Below are 21,299 nucleotides of genomic sequence, written 5' to 3'. Positions count from 1 at the left end.
GGGCGCTGACCACCAGCTGAGGAGCTGGAGCTGGGCGCTGCTGGGCACTGACCGCTGGCTCGGCAGGTGAGGCCTGTTTCCTGGCTGGTTCCTTGTGGGCAGAGCCCCGTGGAGACCTTAGGGCCCCAACCGTGAGAAGAGCGTGAGGCTTCCTCCCACATGTAATGCAAATACAAAAAGCATTTTGGAACAAAACAAACTTTGAACTGTGATGAAACTTTTAAAAATTCCCCTAGATTTTCCGATTGCGCAATTCTTGGTAAGGTTGTCCAGATCGCCTGTTGCCTTGGTGTGTCTGAGCACGAGCACGTGTCCTCACAGGGCTGCTGGCCCCGGTGCCAGAGCTCTGCCCGGGGGCGACTGTGTCAAAGCAGAAATAAAAGCCCTGCCCCCCGTGCCCCGGGGAGCTCCCTGGGGCCAGAACGGCGCGGCAGCGTGGAGGCTGACGGGGTCCCCCAGGGAAAGGCATTCCACCACCAGCCCCACGCTCGACTCCCTCCAGTGCCTCCCCAGAGAATATCCGTCCTCGGGCTGTGGGAACCCTGCCTTCCTTCCCAGCAGGATCTGTGATCGGGTGTGCTTATCGGGGTGCCTGTGGGTGTCTGTGCCGGATATCGTTCTGTTTATTTTGGAAACGCACTTACTTATTTAGCATGCATCTTTGAGGCTTGCCAAGGATATGCCCTGAGACTTTGACCAATCCCCCAATTCATTGCCCCCCAGGACTAACTGGAGGAATCGTTTGGTCTCCCAACCTTTTTGATGGTTTACCCCAACACTAAACGTATAAAAATTATTTTATTGAAGTAGAACTGACTTGGTATCATATTATTTTCAGGCGTGTAACATAATGACTTGACAGTTTTACACGTTTCAAAATGATCACTGTGGAAGTCTAGTGACCATGTATCATCATATAAACGTACGGCACTGTTACTGGCTGTAAGCCTTACGCTATGCACCTCATCCCTGGGGCTGATGCATTCTGTACCTGGAGGTTTGCTCGTCTTTGCCTCCCTCACCGATTCTCATTCCATCGCTTCCCTCCCTCTGCAATCACCTGTTTGCTCTCTGTATCTATGACTCTGTTTCTGTTTTGTTATGTTTGTTCTTTGGTTTTATTTTTTGTCTTCTCAGCCTGACTTATTTCACTTAGCATAATGCCCTCTAGATCCATCCATGTTGTCAAAAATGGCAAGACTTCATTCTCTTTAAGGTTCAGTAATATTCCATTGTGCGTAGGTACCACGCCTTCTTCATCCATTCGTCTGTTAATGGTCAGTGGGCTGCTTCCACGTCTTGGCTATTGTAAATAATACTGCAGTGGCCACAGGGGATACCAATATCTTTTCAGATTAGTTTTTGTTTCCTTTGGAAAAATGCCCAGAAGTGGGACTGCTGGATCATACGGTATTTCTGTTTTTAGTTTTCCTTTGAGGAGCCTCCACACTGCTCTCCACAGCGGCTGCATCAATTCCCATTCCCACCAACAGTGCGCGAGGACCCCCTTCTGCGCGTCCTCAGCACACTTGCTGTTTGCTGCCTGTTGGATGATGGCCTTTCTGATAGGTGTGCTGTGGTATCTCCTTCTGGTTTTAATTGGCATTTCCCTGATGATTAGGGATGGCGAGTGTCTTTTCACATGTCTGTTGGCCATCTGCTAGTCTTCTTTGGAGAAACGTCTATTTAGGTCCTCTGCCCATTTTTAATTGGGTTTTTTGTTTTTTTGATGAGTTGTGTGAGCTCCTTGTATATTGTGGATATTAACCCCTTATTTGGAGAAGGAAATGGCAACCCACTCCAGTTTTCGTGCCTGGAGAATCCCATGCACAGAGGAACCTGGTAGCCTACAGTCCATGGGGTCGCAAGAGTTGGACTTAGCGACTAAACCACAAAACCAACCTGTTGTTGGTCATATCGTTTGCAAATATCTTCTCCCATCAATTGGCTGCCTTTTTGTTTTGTCGATAGTTTCCTTGGCTGTGCTAAAGCTTTTTAGTTTGATGTAGTCCCATTTTAAAAGTTTTGCTTTTTTCCCTTGCCTGAGGAGACATAGTAAAAAAAATCTCCCGCTAAGACTGGCAACCCACTCCAGTATTCTTGCCTGGAGAATCCCAGGGAAGAGGAGCCTAGTGGGCTGCTGTCTACAGGGTCGCACAGAGTCAGACATGACTGAAGTGACTTAGCAGCAAGACCCATGTTGAAGAGTACAGTGCCTGTGCATTCTTCTAGTTTTATGGTTTCAGCTCTACATTTAAGGCTTCAGTCTATTTTGAGTTTATCTTTGTATGTGTGTGAGAAGGTGGTCCAGTCGGATTCTTTTGCGTGTAGCTGTTCAGTTTCCCCAACTGCATCTGTTGAAGAGACTGTCTTTAGCACATTTTCTGGTCTTCTTTGTCGCTGATTAACTGACCACAGGTGTGTGGGTTGATTTCCAGACTTCTATTCTGCTCCATTGACCTATGTGTCTTCCTGTGCCAGTACCCACTGATTTGATGAGTGTAGTTCTGTGGTTTACTTTGAAACTAGAGAGCATGAAGGCTCCACGTTGGCTCTTCTTTCTTACATGATTTTGGTGATTTGGGGGTATTTTGCAGCACCATTCAAATTTTAGAATCATTTGTTCCAGTTCTGTGAAAAATGTCGTTGGTATTTTTATTGGATTACACTGAGTCTACCTTGTTTACCTTGGAAGTTATGCTCATTTTAATGATGTTAATTCTTCCATAGCACGGACTCCCTTCGACTGCAAGGAGATCAAATCATCAATGAACACAGGATATCTTTCCATTATTTTGTACTGTCTCCTGTTCTTTCATCAATGTCTTATAGTTATCCAAGGACAGGGTTTTACCACCTAGGTTAGATTTATTCCTAGGTGTTTAACTCTTTTTGACACAATTGTAAATGGGATTGTTTTCTTAGTTTCTGTTTCGGACAGTTTGTTAGTGTATAGACATGCAACAGATTACTGTTTATTAATTTTGTATACTGTGGCTTTACTGAGTTTATTAGTTCTAGTAGTTTTTTGGTGGTCTTTGGCATCTTCTATACATAGTATCAAGTTATCTGTATAGTGACAGTTTTACTTCTCCCATTTGGATAGCTTTTATTTCTTTTTCTTCTGTGACTGCTGTGGCTAGGACTTACAAAACTATATTGAATAAAAGTGGCAAGAGTGGGCATCTTCATCTTGTTTCTGATCTTAGAGGAAAAGCTTTCAGCTTTTTACTGTTATGATGTCAGTTGTGGGCTTGTCCTAAATGACCTTTCTTATGTTATGTTCCCTCTATACCCACTTTGTTGAAAGTTTTTTTTTCTTTAATCATAAATGGATATTGAATTTTGTCAAAGGTTTTATCTGCATCTATTGAGATAGTCATATTATTTTTATTCTTCAATTTGTTAATGTGGTGTATCACATTGATTGATTTGTAGATATTGAACCATCCTTGTATGCCTGGGATAAATCCTACTTGATCATGTTGATGATCCTTTTAATGTATTATTGAATTTAGTTTGCTAATATGTTGTTAAGGATTTTTGCATCTATGTTCATTAGGGATATTGGCTTATAATTTTCTTTTTTGTGTGTGGTGTCTGGCTGGCCTTGGCATTGGGTGATGCTGGCCTTGTAGAATCATTTTGGAAGTATTTCTTTCTTTGCAATTTTTTGAAATAGTTTCAGAAGAATAGGCATTAAATATTTGGTACAGTTCCCCTGTAAAGCTGTCAGGACCTGAACTTTTGTTTGTTGGGATTTTTTTTTAATAACAGTAAATATTTCAACCTTGTGCTGATAATATATGCTTATTTATTTATAAATTATATCCATAAACAATTGTTCTAACGTATCTCCATTATAAGGAAAATGTGGACTTTTACATGGGAGTTTAGGCACATGTGATGGACACTGAAGGTGCTGAGAGGGGGATACTGGAGGCCAGAGGGTGGGATACAGGTGCAAGGGGCAGGCTATAGACCAACAGACTGTACACCACCTACAGCTCGAGTCCTGTTGGTGAAAATCAGAACTGTCCATGTGAAATCTAGACATTTCCAGGGTCTGCTACAGCCCTGGGACAAGATCCCATATATACTACTTTTGTGCAGGTCAGTTTTCTCATTGGACTATAAGCTCCTTAAAGGCAAGGCCTTAAAAAAAAAAAAAGAGGCAAGGCTTTTTTACAGAACATTTAGCTTATGTCACAGAACACTTGGCACAGATCCCGGGGCACACCTGACTGACCTGCTTCTGACAGAGAATTGGGAAAGAATTCCAAGCAAGTGTCAGGAGAAATGCTAAGGAATAGCGTGTTTTCACAATAGACTAGTCCCAGATGTGATATTTTTTCTTGCTCAAGTAACACAAGAGATAAAATGTGCTAGATTAAAAAAAAAAAAGATGTCTTTTTCGTCATAAGGGACTGGAATGCAAAAATAGGAAGTCAAGAAACACCTGGAGTAACAGGCAAATTTGGCCTTGGAGTACAGAATGAAGCAGGGCAAAGGCTAACAGAGTTTTGCCAAGAGAACACACTGGTTATAGCAAACACCCCCTTCCAACAACACAAGAGAAGACTCTACACATGGACATCACCAGATGGTCAACACCGAAATCAGATTGATTATATTCTTTGCAGACAAAGATGGAGAAGCTCTATACAGTCAGCAAAAACAAGACCAGGAGCTGACTGTGGCTCAGACCATGAACTCTTTATTGCCAAATTCAGACTTATATTGAAGAAAGTAGGGAAAAGCACTAGGCCATTCAGCTATGACTTAAATCAAATCCCTTATGATTATACAGTGTTAGTGACAAATATATTCAAGGGATTAGATCTGATAAACAGAGTACCTGAAGAACTATGGATGGAGATTCCTGACATTGTACAGGAGGCAGTGATCAAGACAATCCCCAAGAAAAAGAAATGCAAAAAAGCAAAATGTTTGTCTGAGGAGGCCTTACAAATAGCTGAGAAAAGAAGTGAAAGGCAAAGGAGAAAAGAAAAGATATGCGCATTTGAATGCAGAGTTCCAAAGAATAACAAGGAGAGATAAGAAAGACTTCCTCAGTGATCAATGCGAAGAAATAGAGGAAAACAACAGAATGGGAAAGACTAGAGATCTCTTCAAGAAAATTAGAGATACCAAGGGAACATTTCATGCAAAGATGGGCTCAATAAAGGACAGAAATGGTATGGACCTACCAGAAGCAGAAGATATTAAGAAGAGGTGGCAAGAATACACAGAGAACTATACAAAAACAGATCTTAATGATGCAGATAACCACAACGGTGTGGTCACTCACCTAGAGCCAGACATCCTGGAATGTGAAGTCAAGTGGGTCTTAGGAAGCATCACTATGAACAAAACTAGTGGAGGTAATGGAATTCCAGCTGAGCTATATCAAATCCTAAAAGATATGCTGTGAATGTGCTATACTCAATATGTCACCATGTTTGGAAAACTCAGCATTGGTCACAGGACTGGAAAAGTTCAATTTTCATTCCAATCCTAAAGAAAGGCAATGCCAAAGAATGTTCAAACTATGGCACAATTGCACTCATCTCACTAGCTTCTCCAAGCTAGACTTCAACAGTATGTTAACCAAGAACTTCCAGATGTTCAAGCTGGTTTTAGAAAAGGCAGAGGAACCAGAAATCAAATTGCCAACATCTGTTGCCTCATTGAAAAAGTAAGAGTTCCAAAAAACATCTTTTGCTTTATTGAGTTCTGCTTTATTGACTATGCCAAAGCCTTTAACTGTGTGGATCACAACAAACTGTGGAAAATTCTTAGAGAGATGGGAATACCAGACCATCTTACCTGCCTCCTGAGAAATCTGTATGCAGGTCAAGAGGCAACAGTTAGAACTGGACATAGAACAATGTACTGGTTCCAAATTGGGAAAGGAGTTAGTCAAGGCTGCTTATTTAACTTACATGCAGAGTACATCATGCAAAATGCCAGGCTGGATGAAGCACAAGCTGGACTCAAGATTGCCGGGGGAAATATCAATAACCTCAGATATGCAGATGACACCACCCTTATGGCAGAAAGTGAAGAGCAACTAAAGAGCCTCTTGATGAAAGTGAAAGAGGAGAGTGAAAAAGCTGGCTTAAAACTCAAGATTCAAAAAATGAAGATCACGGCATCTGGTCCCATCACTTCATGGCAAATAGATGGGGAAACAATGGAAACAGTGAGAGAGTTTATTTTCTTGGGCTCCAAAATCACTGCAGATGGTGCCTGCAGCCATGAAATTAGAAGACGCTTGCTCCTTGGAACAAAAGCTATGACAGCATATTAAAAAACAGATATAGTACTTTGCCAACAAAGATCCGTCTAGTCAAGGCTATGGTTTTTCCAGTGGTCATGTAGGGATGTGAGAGTTGAACCAAAAATAAAGCTGAGTACTGAAGAACTGGTGCTTTTGAACTGTGGTGTTAGAGAAGACTCTTGAGAGTCCCTTGGACTACAAGGAGATCCAAACAGTCCATTTTAAAGGAAATCAGTCCTGAATATTCATTGGAAGGACTGATGCTGAAGCTAAAACTCCAATACTTTGGCCACCTGATGTGAACTGACTCATTTGAAAAGACCCTGATGCTGGGAAAGATTGAAGGTGGGATGAGAAGGGGATGACAGAGGATGAGATGGTTGGATGACATCATGGACTTGATGGACCTGAGTTTGAGCAAGCTCTGGGAGTTGGCGATAGACAGGGAGGCCTGGTGTGCTGCAGTCCATGGGGTCGCAAAGAGTTGGACACGACTGAGCGACTGAACTGAATTGATATTAAATACATATGTATGTCTTTATGTTTCCAAATATGTTTATATGTAAACATGTTAAAAAATAAATGTCTGGAGATTTCACCACATTCAGGACTGGTGACATAATTTGTAGGACCTCTTCAAAGTGAAAAGATTCTGTCCAGAAGCCATGGCTGTATCAGGGGCACTGATCCAAGACAGGGGGCCCCCTGAGCACGGCCCGGCCTGAGAGTGGATGCCTGAGCATGCAGCCGGCCTGGGGTCCTCTTGGTCTGGGCCCCCGGCCTGAGAGTGGATGCCTGAGCATGCAGCCGGCCTGGGGGTCCTCTTGGTCTGGGCCCCCGGCCTGAGAGTGGATGCCTGAGCATGCAGCCGGCGCGGGGGTCCTCGTGGTCTGGGCCCCCGGCCTGAGAGTGGATGCCTGAGCATGCAGCCGGCCTGGGGGTCCTCTTGGTCTGGGCCCCCGGCCTGAGAGTGGATGCCTGAGCATGCAGCCGGCGCGGGGGTCCTCGTGGTCTGGGCCCCCGGCCTGAGAGTGGATGCCTGAGCATGCAGCCGGCCTGGGGTCCTCGTGGTCTGGGCCCCGGCCTGAGAGTGGATGCCTGAGCATGCAGCCGGCCTGGGGTCCTCTTGGTCTGGGCCCCGGCCTGAGAGTGGATGCCTGAGCATGCAGCCGGCCTGGGGTCCTCTTGGTCTGGGCCCCCGGCCTGAGAGTGGATGCCTGAGCATGCAGCCGGCCTGGGGGTCCTCTTGGTCTGGGCCCCCGGCCTGAGAGTGGATGCCTGAGCATGCAGCCCGCGCGGGGGTCCTCGTGGTCTGGGCCCCCGGCCTGAGAGTGGATGCCTGAGCATGCAGCCGGCCTGGGGTCCTCGTGGTCTGGGCCCCGGCCTGAGAGTGGATGCCTGAGCATGCAGCCGGCCTGGGGTCCTCTTGGTCTGGGCCCCGGCCTGAGAGTGGATGCCTGAGCATGCAGCCGGCCTGGGGTCCTCTTGGTCTGGGCCCCCGGCCTGAGAGTGGATGCCTGAGCATGCAGCCGGCGCGGGGGTCCTCGTGGTCTGGGCCCCCGGCCTGAGAGTAGATGCCTGAGCATGCAGCCGGCGCGGGGGTCCTCTTGGTCTGGGCCCCCGGCCTGAGAGTGGATGCCTGAGCATGCAGCCGGCGCGGGGGTCCTCTTGGTCTGGGCCCCCGGCCTGAGAGTGGATGCCTGAGCATGCAGCCGGCCTGGGGTCCTCTTGGTCTGGGCCCCGGCCTGAGAGTGGATGCCTGAGCATGCAGCCGGCCTGGGGTCCTCTTGGTCTGGGCCCCGGCCTGAGAGTGGATGCCTGAGCATGCAGCCGGCCTGGGGTCCTCTTGGTCTGGGCCCCCGGCCTGAGAGTGGATGCCTGAGCATGCAGCCGGCGCGGGGGTCCTCGTGGTCTGGGCCCCCGGCCTGAACGTGGATGCCTGAGCATGCAGCCGGCCTGGGGGTCCTCTTGGTCTGGGCCCCCGGCCTGAGAGTGGATGCCTGAGCATGCAGCCGGCGCGGGGGTCCTCTTGGTCTGGGCCCCCGGCCTGAGAGTGGATGCCTGAGCATGCAGCCGGCCTGGGGTCCTCTTGGTCTGGGCCCCGGCCTGAGAGTGGATGCCTGAGCATGCAGCCGGCCTGGGGTCCTCTTGGTCTGGGCCCCGGCCTGAGAGTGGATGCCTGAGCATGCAGCCGGCGCGGGGGTCCTCTTGGTCTGGGCCCCCGGCCTGAGAGTGGATGCCTGAGCATGCAGCCGGCCTGGGGCCCTCTTGGTCTGGGCCCCGGCCTGAGAGTGGATGCCTGAGCATGCAGCCGGCCTGGGGTCCTCTTGGTCTGGGCCCCGGCCTGAGAGTGGATGCCTGAGCATGCAGCCGGCCTGGGGTCCTCTTGGTCTGGGCCCCCGGCCTGAGAGTGGATGCCTGAGCATGCAGCCGGCGCGGGGTCCTCTTGGTCTGGGCCCCGGCCTGAGAGTGGATGCCTGAGCATGCAGCCGGCGCGGGGGTCCTCTTGGTCTGGGCCCCCGGCCTGAGAGTGGATGCCTGAGCATGCAGCCGGCGCGGGGGTCCTCTTGGTCTGGGCCCCCGGCCTGAGAGTGGATGCCTGAGCATGCAGCCGGCCTGGGGTCCTCGTGGTCTGGGCCCCGGCCTGAGAGTGGATGCCTGAGCATGCAGCCGGCCTGGGGTCCTCTTGGTCTGGGCCCCCGGCCTGAGAGTGGATGCCTGAGCATGCAGCCGGCCTGGGGTCCTCTTGGTCTGGGCCCCCGGCCTGAGAGTGGATGCCTGAGCATGCAGCCGGCCTGGGGTCCTCGTGGTCTGGGCCCCGGCCTGAGAGTGGATGCCTGAGCATGCAGCCGGCCTGGGGTCCTCGTGGTCTGGGCCCCGGCCTGAGAGTGGATGCCTGAGCATGCAGCCGGCCTGGGGTCCTCTTGGTCTGGGCCCCCGGCCTGAGAGTGGATGCCTGAGCATGCAGCCGGCCTGGGGGTCCTCTTGGTCTGGGCCCCCGGCCTGAGAGTGGATGCCTGAGCATGCAGCCCGCGCGGGGGTCCTCGTGGTCTGGGCCCCCGGCCTGAGAGTGGATGCCTGAGCATGCAGCCGGCCTGGGGTCCTCGTGGTCTGGGCCCCGGCCTGAGAGTGGATGCCTGAGCATGCAGCCGGCCTGGGGTCCTCTTGGTCTGGGCCCCGGCCTGAGAGTGGATGCCTGAGCATGCAGCCGGCCTGGGGTCCTCTTGGTCTGGGCCCCCGGCCTGAGAGTGGATGCCTGAGCATGCAGCCGGCGCGGGGGTCCTCGTGGTCTGGGCCCCCGGCCTGAACGTGGATGCCTGAGCATGCAGCCGGCCTGGGGGTCCTCTTGGTCTGGGCCCCCGGCCTGAGAGTGGATGCCTGAGCATGCAGCCGGCGCGGGGGTCCTCTTGGTCTGGGCCCCCGGCCTGAGAGTGGATGCCTGAGCATGCAGCCGGCCTGGGGTCCTCTTGGTCTGGGCCCCGGCCTGAGAGTGGATGCCTGAGCATGCAGCCGGCCTGGGGTCCTCTTGGTCTGGGCCCCGGCCTGAGAGTGGATGCCTGAGCATGCAGCCGGCGCGGGGGTCCTCTTGGTCTGGGCCCCCGGCCTGAGAGTGGATGCCTGAGCATGCAGCCGGCCTGGGGCCCTCTTGGTCTGGGCCCCGGCCTGAGAGTGGATGCCTGAGCATGCAGCCGGCCTGGGGTCCTCTTGGTCTGGGCCCCGGCCTGAGAGTGGATGCCTGAGCATGCAGCCGGCCTGGGGTCCTCTTGGTCTGGGCCCCCGGCCTGAGAGTGGATGCCTGAGCATGCAGCCGGCGCGGGGTCCTCTTGGTCTGGGCCCCGGCCTGAGAGTGGATGCCTGAGCATGCAGCCGGCGCGGGGGTCCTCTTGGTCTGGGCCCCCGGCCTGAGAGTGGATGCCTGAGCATGCAGCCGGCGCGGGGGTCCTCTTGGTCTGGGCCCCCGGCCTGAGAGTGGATGCCTGAGCATGCAGCCGGCCTGGGGTCCTCGTGGTCTGGGCCCCGGCCTGAGAGTGGATGCCTGAGCATGCAGCCGGCCTGGGGTCCTCTTGGTCTGGGCCCCCGGCCTGAGAGTGGATGCCTGAGCATGCAGCCGGCCTGGGGTCCTCTTGGTCTGGGCCCCCGGCCTGAGAGTGGATGCCTGAGCATGCAGCCGGCCTGGGGTCCTCGTGGTCTGGGCCCCGGCCTGAGAGTGGATGCCTGAGCATGCAGCCGGCCTGGGGTCCTCTTGGTCTGGGCCCCCGGCCTGAGAGTGGATGCCTGAGCATGCAGCCGGCCTGGGGTCCTCTTGGTCTGGGCCCCGGCCTGAGAGTGGATGCCTGAGCATGCAGCCGGCGTGCGGGCCCTCGTGGTCTGGGCCCCGGGTCTGGCCTGAGTCCACTGCCCTATTTCAGCTGTCGTCACACAGGCAGAACCAAGCCCAGTCGTCTGTAATCCCCACAGCTCCACACTCTCGCCTGTGTAGCTTGGGGTTGATCAAAAGCTCAGATCCAGCCCCAAATAGGACAGAGAGCACCAGCCATCAGGGTTGTGACCTGAGACCACACGTCTGTCTCAGCCGCTTTGCTGGACCCCGGCAGGAGGGCTGCCTGAGGGCAGCCTGGCGGCTGGCGGGATGGGGCCGGTGGCCTGAGGCTGCCTGTCTGCGCGCCTCACCCGCCACCCAGCATGCGACAGCCAGGCTGCATCACCCACCAGGCATCGCCCTGGTAACACGTCACCCTGGTAACGCCTCACCAGCCTGCAGCCCTGCTGTCTCTCCTTGGACTCTGCAGCCACGGCAGCTCCTTCACCCCGTTTGCAGTTCGCTCCTGAAGAACCAGCCCCTCACATGCCCCCTCCCTTCTGCAACGCTGACCGCAGCTGGCGTCCCCCACCCGGCCAGGCCCTGGCCCTTCCTCGCTGCCTAAATTGGAACAATTCCAACTCTCCCCTTTGTTCCATGAATCTCCTCTCTGAGGAGATAAGGGCCTTCTACCGAACAATCCTTTACACCCACAGCTCTTTCTTTTAGATTCTTCTGCTCTAACAGCTGGTGCTGCTTCCACCTCCCAGCTGTGTCCTGACCTCATCCCAGGCTCCCTGAAGGGGCGACCCGAGAGTCTGCGCCGAGCTGGGAACTGCACCTCTTGAGCGTGGAAGACAGCAGCCCAGTGAGAGAGCAAGTGGACACCCCTGCCTCCTCGGGGCACACCTGCCTCCTCTCTGCACCCCTGCCTCCTGCTCTGCCTCCTCTCTGCACCCCTGCTGCATCCCTGCCTCCTCTCTGCACCCCTGCCTCCTCAGGGCACACCTGCTTCCTCTCTGCACCCTTGCCTCCTGCTCTGCCTCCTCTCTGCACCCCTGCCTCCTGCTCTGCCTCCTCTCTGCACCCCTGCCTCCTGCTCTGCCTCCTCTCTGCACCCCTGCCTCCTGCTCTGCCTCCTCTCTGCACCCCTGCCACCTCCCTGACTCCTTTCTCCACCACTGCCTCCTCTGGGCACACCTGCCCCCTGCCCTGCGCACATACCTCCTCTGCTCTCTCTTGCTTCTCCCTCACTCACCCCCTCTCTCTTGGTTGGAGTATTTCAAAGCCTTCCAAACACTGTCTCATTTCAGGTAAATACCTTGGTTTGTGTCTCTCACAAATGGGGACTTCCCTCAAGAGGAGCAGTGAGGCTGTATTGGACGCACACTGATGGCTTATGGTGGTCCTGGACCTCAAGTGGGGTTAGTTCAGGACAGAAAACCAGATGGGAGCTGTTTCCTGGAGCAGCACAGAATCAGGGAAATAACTTTGATTCCATGTATAAGCATGATTAGATGCATGGAAAAATAGGCAATGTCTGCTCTTCTGAAGAGTGTCTTTTAAGAGATATTGGCTTGAACTTGCCTCCTTTTTCCAAAAAGAAAAACACACACTGAGACAGGACACTCAGCGTCCAGGGCTACCGAGTGGGTGAGAGGGACTCTGTCAGCTCGCTGGGCACGGGGGTCCCTCAGGACGAGACAGGACTCGCATCAGGGTCCAGAGAGTGGCACTTCCTGAGTTGACCGCTGTGTGCTCTTATGGGAGGCCACTATGCCTCAGTCTCTTCCCCTGCCAGCTGGGACTAACGCTGCTCGTCTCACAGGCTCTTCTGTCAAGAGCAGCGCCTGGCGCGTGAGCCCTCTCAGGGACCCTGAGCTGCTATTGCGACCAGTCAGGGCGCCACGGGTCCCACTGCCTGCATCCTGTGAGCCTTCCGTGGGCACCTCACACCCAGCGGTCACACGGGCCTTGTGCTCTGACACAAACCCTGTTTAATAACATGGAAGTGGGATGTGAGACCCAAGGCCAACCTGAGATCATCACTCTAAGCACAAAGAGTAACATTCTTCTTCCTGCTTTATTTCTTTTTTTATTCAAGTCTCGTTGATGTACGGTGTTGTGCTAGTTTCTTGTATGCAGCAAAGTGACTGTTATACATAGTATATATAGTGTGTATATATATATATAGTGTATAGTATATATAGACTCTGAAAAGAATATGTAATGGAAATATATATATTCTTTTCAGACTCTTTTCCATTATATGTTATTAACAAGTTATTGAATATTGTTCCCTGTGCAATACAGCAGGTCCTTGTCGACTGTCTATTTTACACATAGTTTGCCAACAAAGGTCCATCCAGTCAAGGCTATGGTTTTTCCTGTGGTCATGTATGGATGTGAGAGTTGGACTGTGAAGAAGGCTGAATTGGTGTTGGAGAAGACTCTTGAGAGTCCCTTGGACTGCAAGGAGATCCAACCAGTCCATTCTGAAGGAGATCAGCCCTGGGATTTCTTTGGAAGGACTGATGTTGAAGCTAAAACTCCAGTACTTTGGCCACGTCATGCGAAGAGTTGACTCATTGGAACAGACTCTGATGCTGGGAGGGATTAGGGGCAGGAGGAGAAGGGGACGACAGAGGATGAGATGGCTGGATGGCATCACTGACTCGATGGACGTGAGTCTGAGTGAACTCTAGGAGTTGGTGATGGACAGGGAGGCCTGGCGTGCTGTGATTCATGGGGTCGAGAAGAGTCAGACACGACTGAGCGACTGAACTGAACTAACCACCTTTCTAGCCTCCTCTTGCCTTCCTTCTCAGGACAAATAAAATGTTTTACTTTTTCAGGCACCTGTGTGTTAGGGAATGTCCTTTGGGTACTTTTAGAAATAGCATTTTCTTTAATTTTGATATATTAACATTGACATATTAACAGGCTTTTTGGAATTTTAATTACATGGCAAAACAGTAAATGGGTTCAATTAAAGTGTTTTCACCTCTCTTATCTCATAGGTGATGTTATTCAGAAGGAAACTGTAATAAAATAGTGTAGAGAAATAAAACATATCCTGTTATGTTAGTATAACCGATGCTTTTGAACTGTGGTGCTAGAGAAGACTCAAGAGTCCCTTGGACTGCAAGGAGATCCAACCAGTCCATTCTGAAGGAGATCAGCCCTGGGATTTCTTTGGAGGGAATGATGCTAAAGCTGAAACTCCAGTACTTTGGCCACCTCATGTGAAGAGTTGACTCACTGGAAAAGACTCTGATGCTGGGAGGGATTGGGGGCAGGAGGAGAAGGGGACGACAGAGGATGACATGGCTGGATGGCATCACCGACTCGATGGACGTGAGTTTGAGTGAACTCCGGGAGCTGGTGATGGACAGGGAGGCCTGGCGTGCTGCGATTCATGGGGTCGTGAAGAGTCAGACACAACTGAGCGACTGAACTGAACTGAACTGAATGTGTATATGTTAATCCCAATCTCTTGATTTACCTTCCCTCAACCCCGTTTCTGTTTGGTAACTATAAATTTGTTTTCTGTGTCTACGGGTCTACTTCTGTTTTGGAAATAAGCCCATTTGTATCAGTTGTAAGATTGCACCCACAAGTGTTACCATGTCACTTGCTTTTCTCTGTATGCATTTTCAGTTGTGCCTGACTCTCTGCAACCCCAAGGACTGCAGCCTGCCAGGCTTCTCTGTCCATCACCAATTCCCAGAGCTTGCTCAAACTCATATCCATCGAGTCGGTGATGCCATCCAACCATCTTATCCTCGGTCGTCCCCTTTTTCTCCTGTCTTCAATCTTTCCCAGCATCAGGGTCTTTTCCAATGAGTCAGCTCTTCGCATCAGGTGGCCAAAGTATTGGAGTTTCAGCTTCAGCATCAGTCCTTCCAATGAATATTCAAGAATGTTTTCCTTTAGGATTGACTGGTTGGGTCTACTTGAGAGTCCAAGGGACTCTCAAAGAGTCCTCTCCAACACCACATATCAAAAGCATCAGTTCTTTGGTGCTCAGCTGTCTTTATGGTTCAACTCTCATATCCATACATGACTACTGCAAAACCATAGCTTTGACTGTACAGACCTCTGTTAGGCAAAGTAATATATCTGCTTTTTAATATGCTGTCTAGGTTGGTCATAGCTTTTCTTCCAAGAAGCAAGTGTCTTTTAATTTCATGGCTTCAGTCACCATCTGCAGTGATTTTGGAGCCCAAGAAAATAAAGTCTTTCACTGTTTCCATTGTTTCCCCATCTATTTGCCACGAAGTGATGGGATCGGATGCCATGATCTTCATTTTTTGAATGTTGAGCTTTAAGCCAGCTTTTTCACTCTCCTCTTTTACTTTCATCAAGAGGCTCTTTAGTTCCTCTTCACTTTCTGCCATAAGGGTGGTGTCATCTGCATATCTGAGGTTATTGATATTCCTCCCAGCAATCTTGAGTCCAGCTTGTGCTTCATGCAGCCTGGTATTTATCACGATGTAATGTGCATAGAAGTTAAATAAGCAGGATGACAATATACATCCTTGACTTACTCCTTTCCTAATTTGGAACCAGTCTGTTGTTCCATGTCCAGTTCTAAGTCTTGCTTCTTGACCTGCATACAGATTTCTCAGGAGGCAGGTCAGGTGGTCTGGTATTCCCATCTCTCTAACAATTTTCTGCAGTTTCTTGTGATCCACCCAGTCAAAGGCTTTAGCATAGTCAATGAAGCAGAAACAGATGTTTTTCTGGAATTTTCTTGTTTTTTTCAATGATCCAACAGATGTTGACAATTTGATCTCTGGTTTGTCTGCCTTTTCTAAAACCAGCTTGAACATCTGGAAGTTCACTGTTCACATACTATGGAAGCCTAGCCTGGAGAATTTTGAGCATTACTTTGCTAGTGTGTGGATGAGTGCAATTGTGTGGTAGTTTGAACATTCTTCGGCATTGCCTTTCTTTAGGATTGGAATGAAAACTGACCTTTTCCAGTCCTGTGGCCACTGCTGAGTTTTCCAAATGTGCTGGCATATTGAGTGCAGCACTTTCACAGCATCATCTTTTAGGATTTGCAATAGCTCAACTGGAATTCCATCACCTCCACTAACTTTGTTCGTAGTGATGCTTTCTAAGGCCCACTTGAATTCACATTCCAGGATGTCTGGCTCTAGGTCAGTGATCACACCATCTTGATTATCTGGGTTGTGAGGATCTTTTTTGTATAATTCTGTGTATTCTTGCCACCTCTTCTTAATATCTTCTGCTTCTGTTAGGTCCATACCATATCTGTCCTTTATCGAGCCCATCTTTGCATAAAATGTTCCCTTGGTATCTCTAATTTTTTTGAAGAGATCTCTAGTCTTTCCCATTCTATTGTTTTCCTCTATTCCTTTGCATTGATCACTTAGGAAGGCTTTCTCATCTCTCTTTGCTATTCTTTGGAACTCTGCATTTAGATGGATATATCGTTTCCTTTTCTCCTTTGCCTTTTGCTTCTCTTCTTTTCTCGGCTATTTGTTAGCCCTCCTCAGACAAACATTTTGCCTTTTTGCATTTCTTTTTTGGGGATAGTCTTGATCACTGCCTCCTGTACAATGTCATGAACCTCTATCCATAGTTCTTCAGGCACTCTATCAGATTCAACCCCTTGAATCTATTTGTCATTTCCACTGTATAATTGTAAGGGATTTGATTTAGGTCATACCTGAATGGTCTAGTGGTTTTCCCTACTTTCTTCAATTTAAGTCTCAATTTGGCAATAAGGAGTTCATGGTCTGAGCCACAGTCAGCTCCTGGTCTTGTTTTTGGCTTGTTTTGGCTGAATTGATAAATGGTTTAAACATATTAATTAAAAACAGACATTATTAGATTGGATTTTTTTTTTAAGATTCAACTATAAACCCTAGAGAATGATAAGCTCACGGAACTCTATAAATCTGTAAACTAATGTTTGTAGCTGCTCTAGTCATAAGCTTCAAAAACAGGATCTAAGCCCGGTGTCCTTCCCTTCCTTGTCACATGTCCCTTCCATGTGACAGAAATATGACTTGGCAGTGAAAGCCTCAGGTGGGGACAGCCGTGCGTCGAGTACGACCCACAGCCATCCCGCAGAGCAAAGGAGCTTGTCTGACACTGTCTGGATCCGTGTGTGGCCTCCAGAGAAGGAGGGCTGTAGGGACAGAGAACATGTCAAGGTCAGGGCTGGGGGCGTGACTGCAGGCTCCCTGAGGACGTGTCCCAGGAGTGACTGACTGTCGTGGTGGGGGGTGGGCACCTGAATTTACAAAAGTGATAAAGCTCACAAAAGTCTACACCACGGAAGGAGTATTTTATTGTACGTAAAATGTTTACAAGCACACACACGTTGGGAAGAATCCACTTTCTGAAAGCTGTGAGTGTACGTCCCCGTGTGCTCCTGGTTGTGTGTTAACCGCAGATGGCTGTAACTCCTCCAGCGCGTAAGCACCTGTGTGCGAGGCACACATTTCTTGACTTCGTTGTGTAGGGAAGTTCAGCCCATCATTTCAGGCACTGATAGAGCTTCTCCTTTGAATTGAAAAAGATTCCAGTTTACGATTCTCTCTCAGTGTGTGTTAGGAAGGAAAGTGGCCCCCAAAATGTTCATGTTTGAATCCCCAGATCCTGATATCATGTTTGTTTATATGGCAAAGTGTGTGGATGGTATGCATATCGCCAGTTAGCTAAACTTAAAGCAGGGGCAGATCCTGAATTACCCGGTGGGCCCGACGTCATCCCAAGGTCCTTAATGTGGAAGCGGAGGCAGGCGAGGTCAGAGGGCTGAGACTGGCCACCGCTGGCCTTGGCGATGGAGGAACATCCATAAGCCATGACCTATGGTCCGTCAGAAGCTGGAAGAGATGGAAATGAGGCAAAGGATTCTGCCGTGGAGCTTCTAGAAGGAGCTCTGTTGCTGACGGTGTTTCCAACCTGTGAGACCAATTTAGGACTCTCCACCTGCGGGTCTTAGACGTGGGATTTACACTGGTTTAAGCCTCTAGGTTGGTGCTACTTATCACAGAACCAAGATGCTAACACGCGGTCTTGCCCTCTCAGTGTTCCCAGCGTGGTCTCCAGCCACCTGCTCTTGTCCCTTAGGTATGACAGGAAGCTCAGATCCCTCGCCCCGTCCAGACCTCCAGGTCAGACCTCGCGATCTGGGATCCAGCCACTGGCTTCTAGAGGTTTCTGCCCCACTGAGGAGGGCACTGACCTGAGATCCCAGGGAACTGGCACCGCCCCTCCAGCAGACCCGGGGGCCTTCCAGGCCGGTCCCTTGGGGGTCAGAGATGCATGGCCCAGGGCAGCTTCCCCACGTGAAGATCAGAGAAGCAGCCTCTGTCCAGGGCCAGGCCACAGGCCGAGATCCCCCCAACACCCCACTGGCCTGTTGGCTGGAATGTGGAGCCCAGGACCCACCGTGTGTTAAGACACGTTGGTTGAACCTTGGCAGGAGACACCCTTCCGGGTCATCACCAAGCCCACCTGCCTGATGACTGCGGGGTGCCTCTGGGAGAAGCTCGAGGCTGCTGAGGGTCCAGTCCTCCTTGCCCCCCACAGTCCCTCTTCTGCGCTCAAACTGTGGGGGTGCAGGGCAGTTCAGAGCCTGCCAGCAGACAGGAGGACCAGTTACCACCCCACCCCTGGGGGCATGTCAGTGTAGGGGGCTGTGATAAGGGAGCTGGAAGGAAAATCTGCCCTGCAGCGCATTCCGGGGCCCCTGTCAGACGCTGTCATCAGATAATAAATGCGGGGCTGCCAGAAGGGCCCTGGGGGCTGCGGCGGGCAGGGGAGCTGTGGACCCTCCCGCCGCGTGGGCCGCCTTTTCCTGGGAAGGTCAGTGGGGGCTCAAGATGCATCCCTGGGGGTTTGTGTCTAAGTCCTCTGCTATGAAAAGGAGACGGTGGAGAGGCCGGAGTGGCAGCCTGGCCTCCTCAGGGGGGCTGCCGTGACTGGCATGGGGGAGGCGATGGGGGCCCAGGGGGGCTGGCAGCAAGTGAGGGCACAGAGGCTGCAGAGGAAAGCCCCAGGTCACGAGCTCCTCAGATCCCTTCATGCATTTGCAGGAAAGGCTGTGTTCCCACCTGCCCCAGGCCAGCCAGTGTCCACACGACCCTCTTGGACGTGGATGCCCTTCCTGACGCCCCTTTGTGGCCACTACTCCTTCTGCACCTGGACTCTGCTCACCAACCCCCACCGCTGCACCCAGGCCCTCTGCCCAGGTCCGTGTCCCTGTGAAGCAGTTGCTGACCTCTGAGCCAGGGACGCCAGTCCTCTTTCCAGTGGTTACCTTACTGTCTGTTATTATAGTTGTTATTGTTTAGCCACTCAGTCGTGTCTGACTCTTTGCGACCCCATGGATTGCAGCACGCCAGGCTTCCCTGTCCATCACCAATGCCCAAAGTTGCTCAAACTCACATCCATCAAGTTGATGACACCATCCAACCATCTCATCCTCTGTTGCCCCCTTCTCCTGCCCTCAATCTCAATTACGGCTGTTACCCAATGGGGATAAATTAACAGTAATGACTACTCAGTTTCTGACCTTTAAGACTTTTTTCCAAGAAGAAGACTGGTTGTGAAAGAAGTCTAGCTTTTAGCCCATGAATGCCTGACATGCAGGGGGTAACCTGCATGAATATGAAAACAGAAATTTCTGCAATACAAAAGCAGAAATTGTGTCCTGGAACCGAGAGCAGACCTTGTCTAGAGAGAGGTTTTGTTCTGCTGGGCATTCAGGAGTCTACAGCAATGCTTTAAAGTGCCTTGACTTCATGCATTAACGACAGGTTTGGACTGTGTGATGGGATGAAGAGGACATGTCGCTACAATGGTTTTTCCTCTGAGAAGTTGTTAATTCCATATTTGCCATTTCTCATGCCCCCAATTTACTCAGCCCACCTGTAGCTAAAGTTGAGTGCAATTGGGTTATTGTAAGTGGGGTTGTTTGAAGGCACCGGAAACTGACTCTCCTGGGAGACTCTGTGGCCAGACTCTGTGGCCAGGGACCCACACCTGTGTCCCCCATCACCGAGGCCCCGTGCCACTTCCTGGCAGAGTCCAGGACCATTCAGACCATTCTTTCTCAGCTGCTGCAAGAAAAGCCCACTGCTGTGAAAAGGGAAATACTTGTGGTTTGGCTTCGCCTTCGGGCTGACATTTTCCATCGAGAGGAATGAAAGTTTTACTCTTTAAAGATTATGTCAGTGAAAGTGAAGTCGCTCAGTCGTGTCCAACTCTTTGCGACCCCATGGACTGTAGCCCACCAGGCTCCTCCATCCCTGGGATTCTCCAGGCAAGAACACTGGAGTGGGTTGCCATTTCCTTCTCCAGGGGATCTTCCCGACCCAGGGATCGAACCCAGGTCTCCCGCACTGCAGGCAGATGCTTTAACCTCTGAGCCACCAGGGAAGCCCCAAGATTATGTCAAGTAGGAGTTAAATGATATTGATATTTATTACTACAAACAAATCAGCTGAAACAGAACAATAAAAGCAAGAAAGACAAGTACCCTGAACTGTGTGTTTCTGCTTCAGGTGGAAGCAGGTGTGTGTAAGTCAAAGAGAAAACACAAGAAATAGCACATCATGCAAATGTGTGGTTTGGAACTTGGAGACAAAACACCAAGCGCATTTTCAATATGCAAATAAAAATACTTATTTCATAGAAAATTTGTACATATGTTAAACAGCCCACAGATTCAGGGTGTGGTGATGGTGAAACAGACCAGGACTCCTGCTTCGGGGGGGTTGATGGTTCCGGCAGTTGTGCCGCTGAACACGATGATGCTGGTGGGGTGTTTCTGCTGCACAGCCCCGCTCCAGACAGCCCTGTCTATGCCATGTCCTGCGGAGCTGCAGGGGAGGAGTGGTCCTGGGAGAGGCCCTGCCGAAGCAGGGGACCCCAGAGCATCAGTGGGTCCCCCTGCGTGCGGCGCGTCCCTTTGTCCCTGAGTGAGGCTCTTCCCCAGCAGCACCTGCCCACGCAGGAACAGACCCCGCCGGCTGCCCCCACTTTGCTGGCCCACCAGGCAGAGAGCTGCTGCAGCCTAGAGCTCGAGGGGAGCTTCCAGCCTGGCACCAGCCGGGTCATCGTATGGACGCAGGCCAGTGTCTGAATTTCTGCTGAAGTCGGACGGCTCTTCCAACGTCCTCTTTGTGCTTTTTCTCACTGGCATTGACATTAGGACAGTGAAGGCATAAGATGAGCCACTCGGGAGTGGTTGGTCTTTATTCCTGTTAATATAAGATTTTTATATTCAATGAATGTTAAAGTGAGATATGTCAGTGAGGCTCAGCGTTTACATAAATCATAGAGAGAAGACCATGTGCTTGACGTGAGCTAATTCTGTTCTTTATTCAGAATACAAATTCACCAGCCTTCCTGGGTGGGACATTCATCAGACACACGTGGCGTGAATTTGCAAACGGAGCAAACACTGACCCATCAGCACACCCGGCAGCTCTCTGCTGGAGTGGGCCAGCGTCGCCTTCACATTCCCCTCTTGGCTGGCCCCTCGGCCTCCCAGCCTAGTTTCTCTGGGGCTGCTCGCCGAGGACCTGGAATCACATCATCATTGTGGCCGGATTGACCCCTGGGTCCCGGAGGTGTCTCAGCGAGGTGGCTCATGCCTCGAGGTGGCTCGTCCCCCAGGTGGCTCGTGCCCCGAGGTGGCTCCAGCCAAGGCCTCATCACACCTTT

The sequence above is a fragment of the Bubalus bubalis genome, chromosome 10 (genome assembly GCF_019923935.1).
Source record: "Bubalus bubalis isolate 160015118507 breed Murrah chromosome 10, NDDB_SH_1, whole genome shotgun sequence".
NCBI lineage: Eukaryota > Metazoa > Chordata > Mammalia > Artiodactyla > Bovidae > Bubalus > Bubalus bubalis.
The sequence above is the reverse complement of the archived record's forward strand: the minus strand, read 5'-3'. Positions refer to the sequence as shown.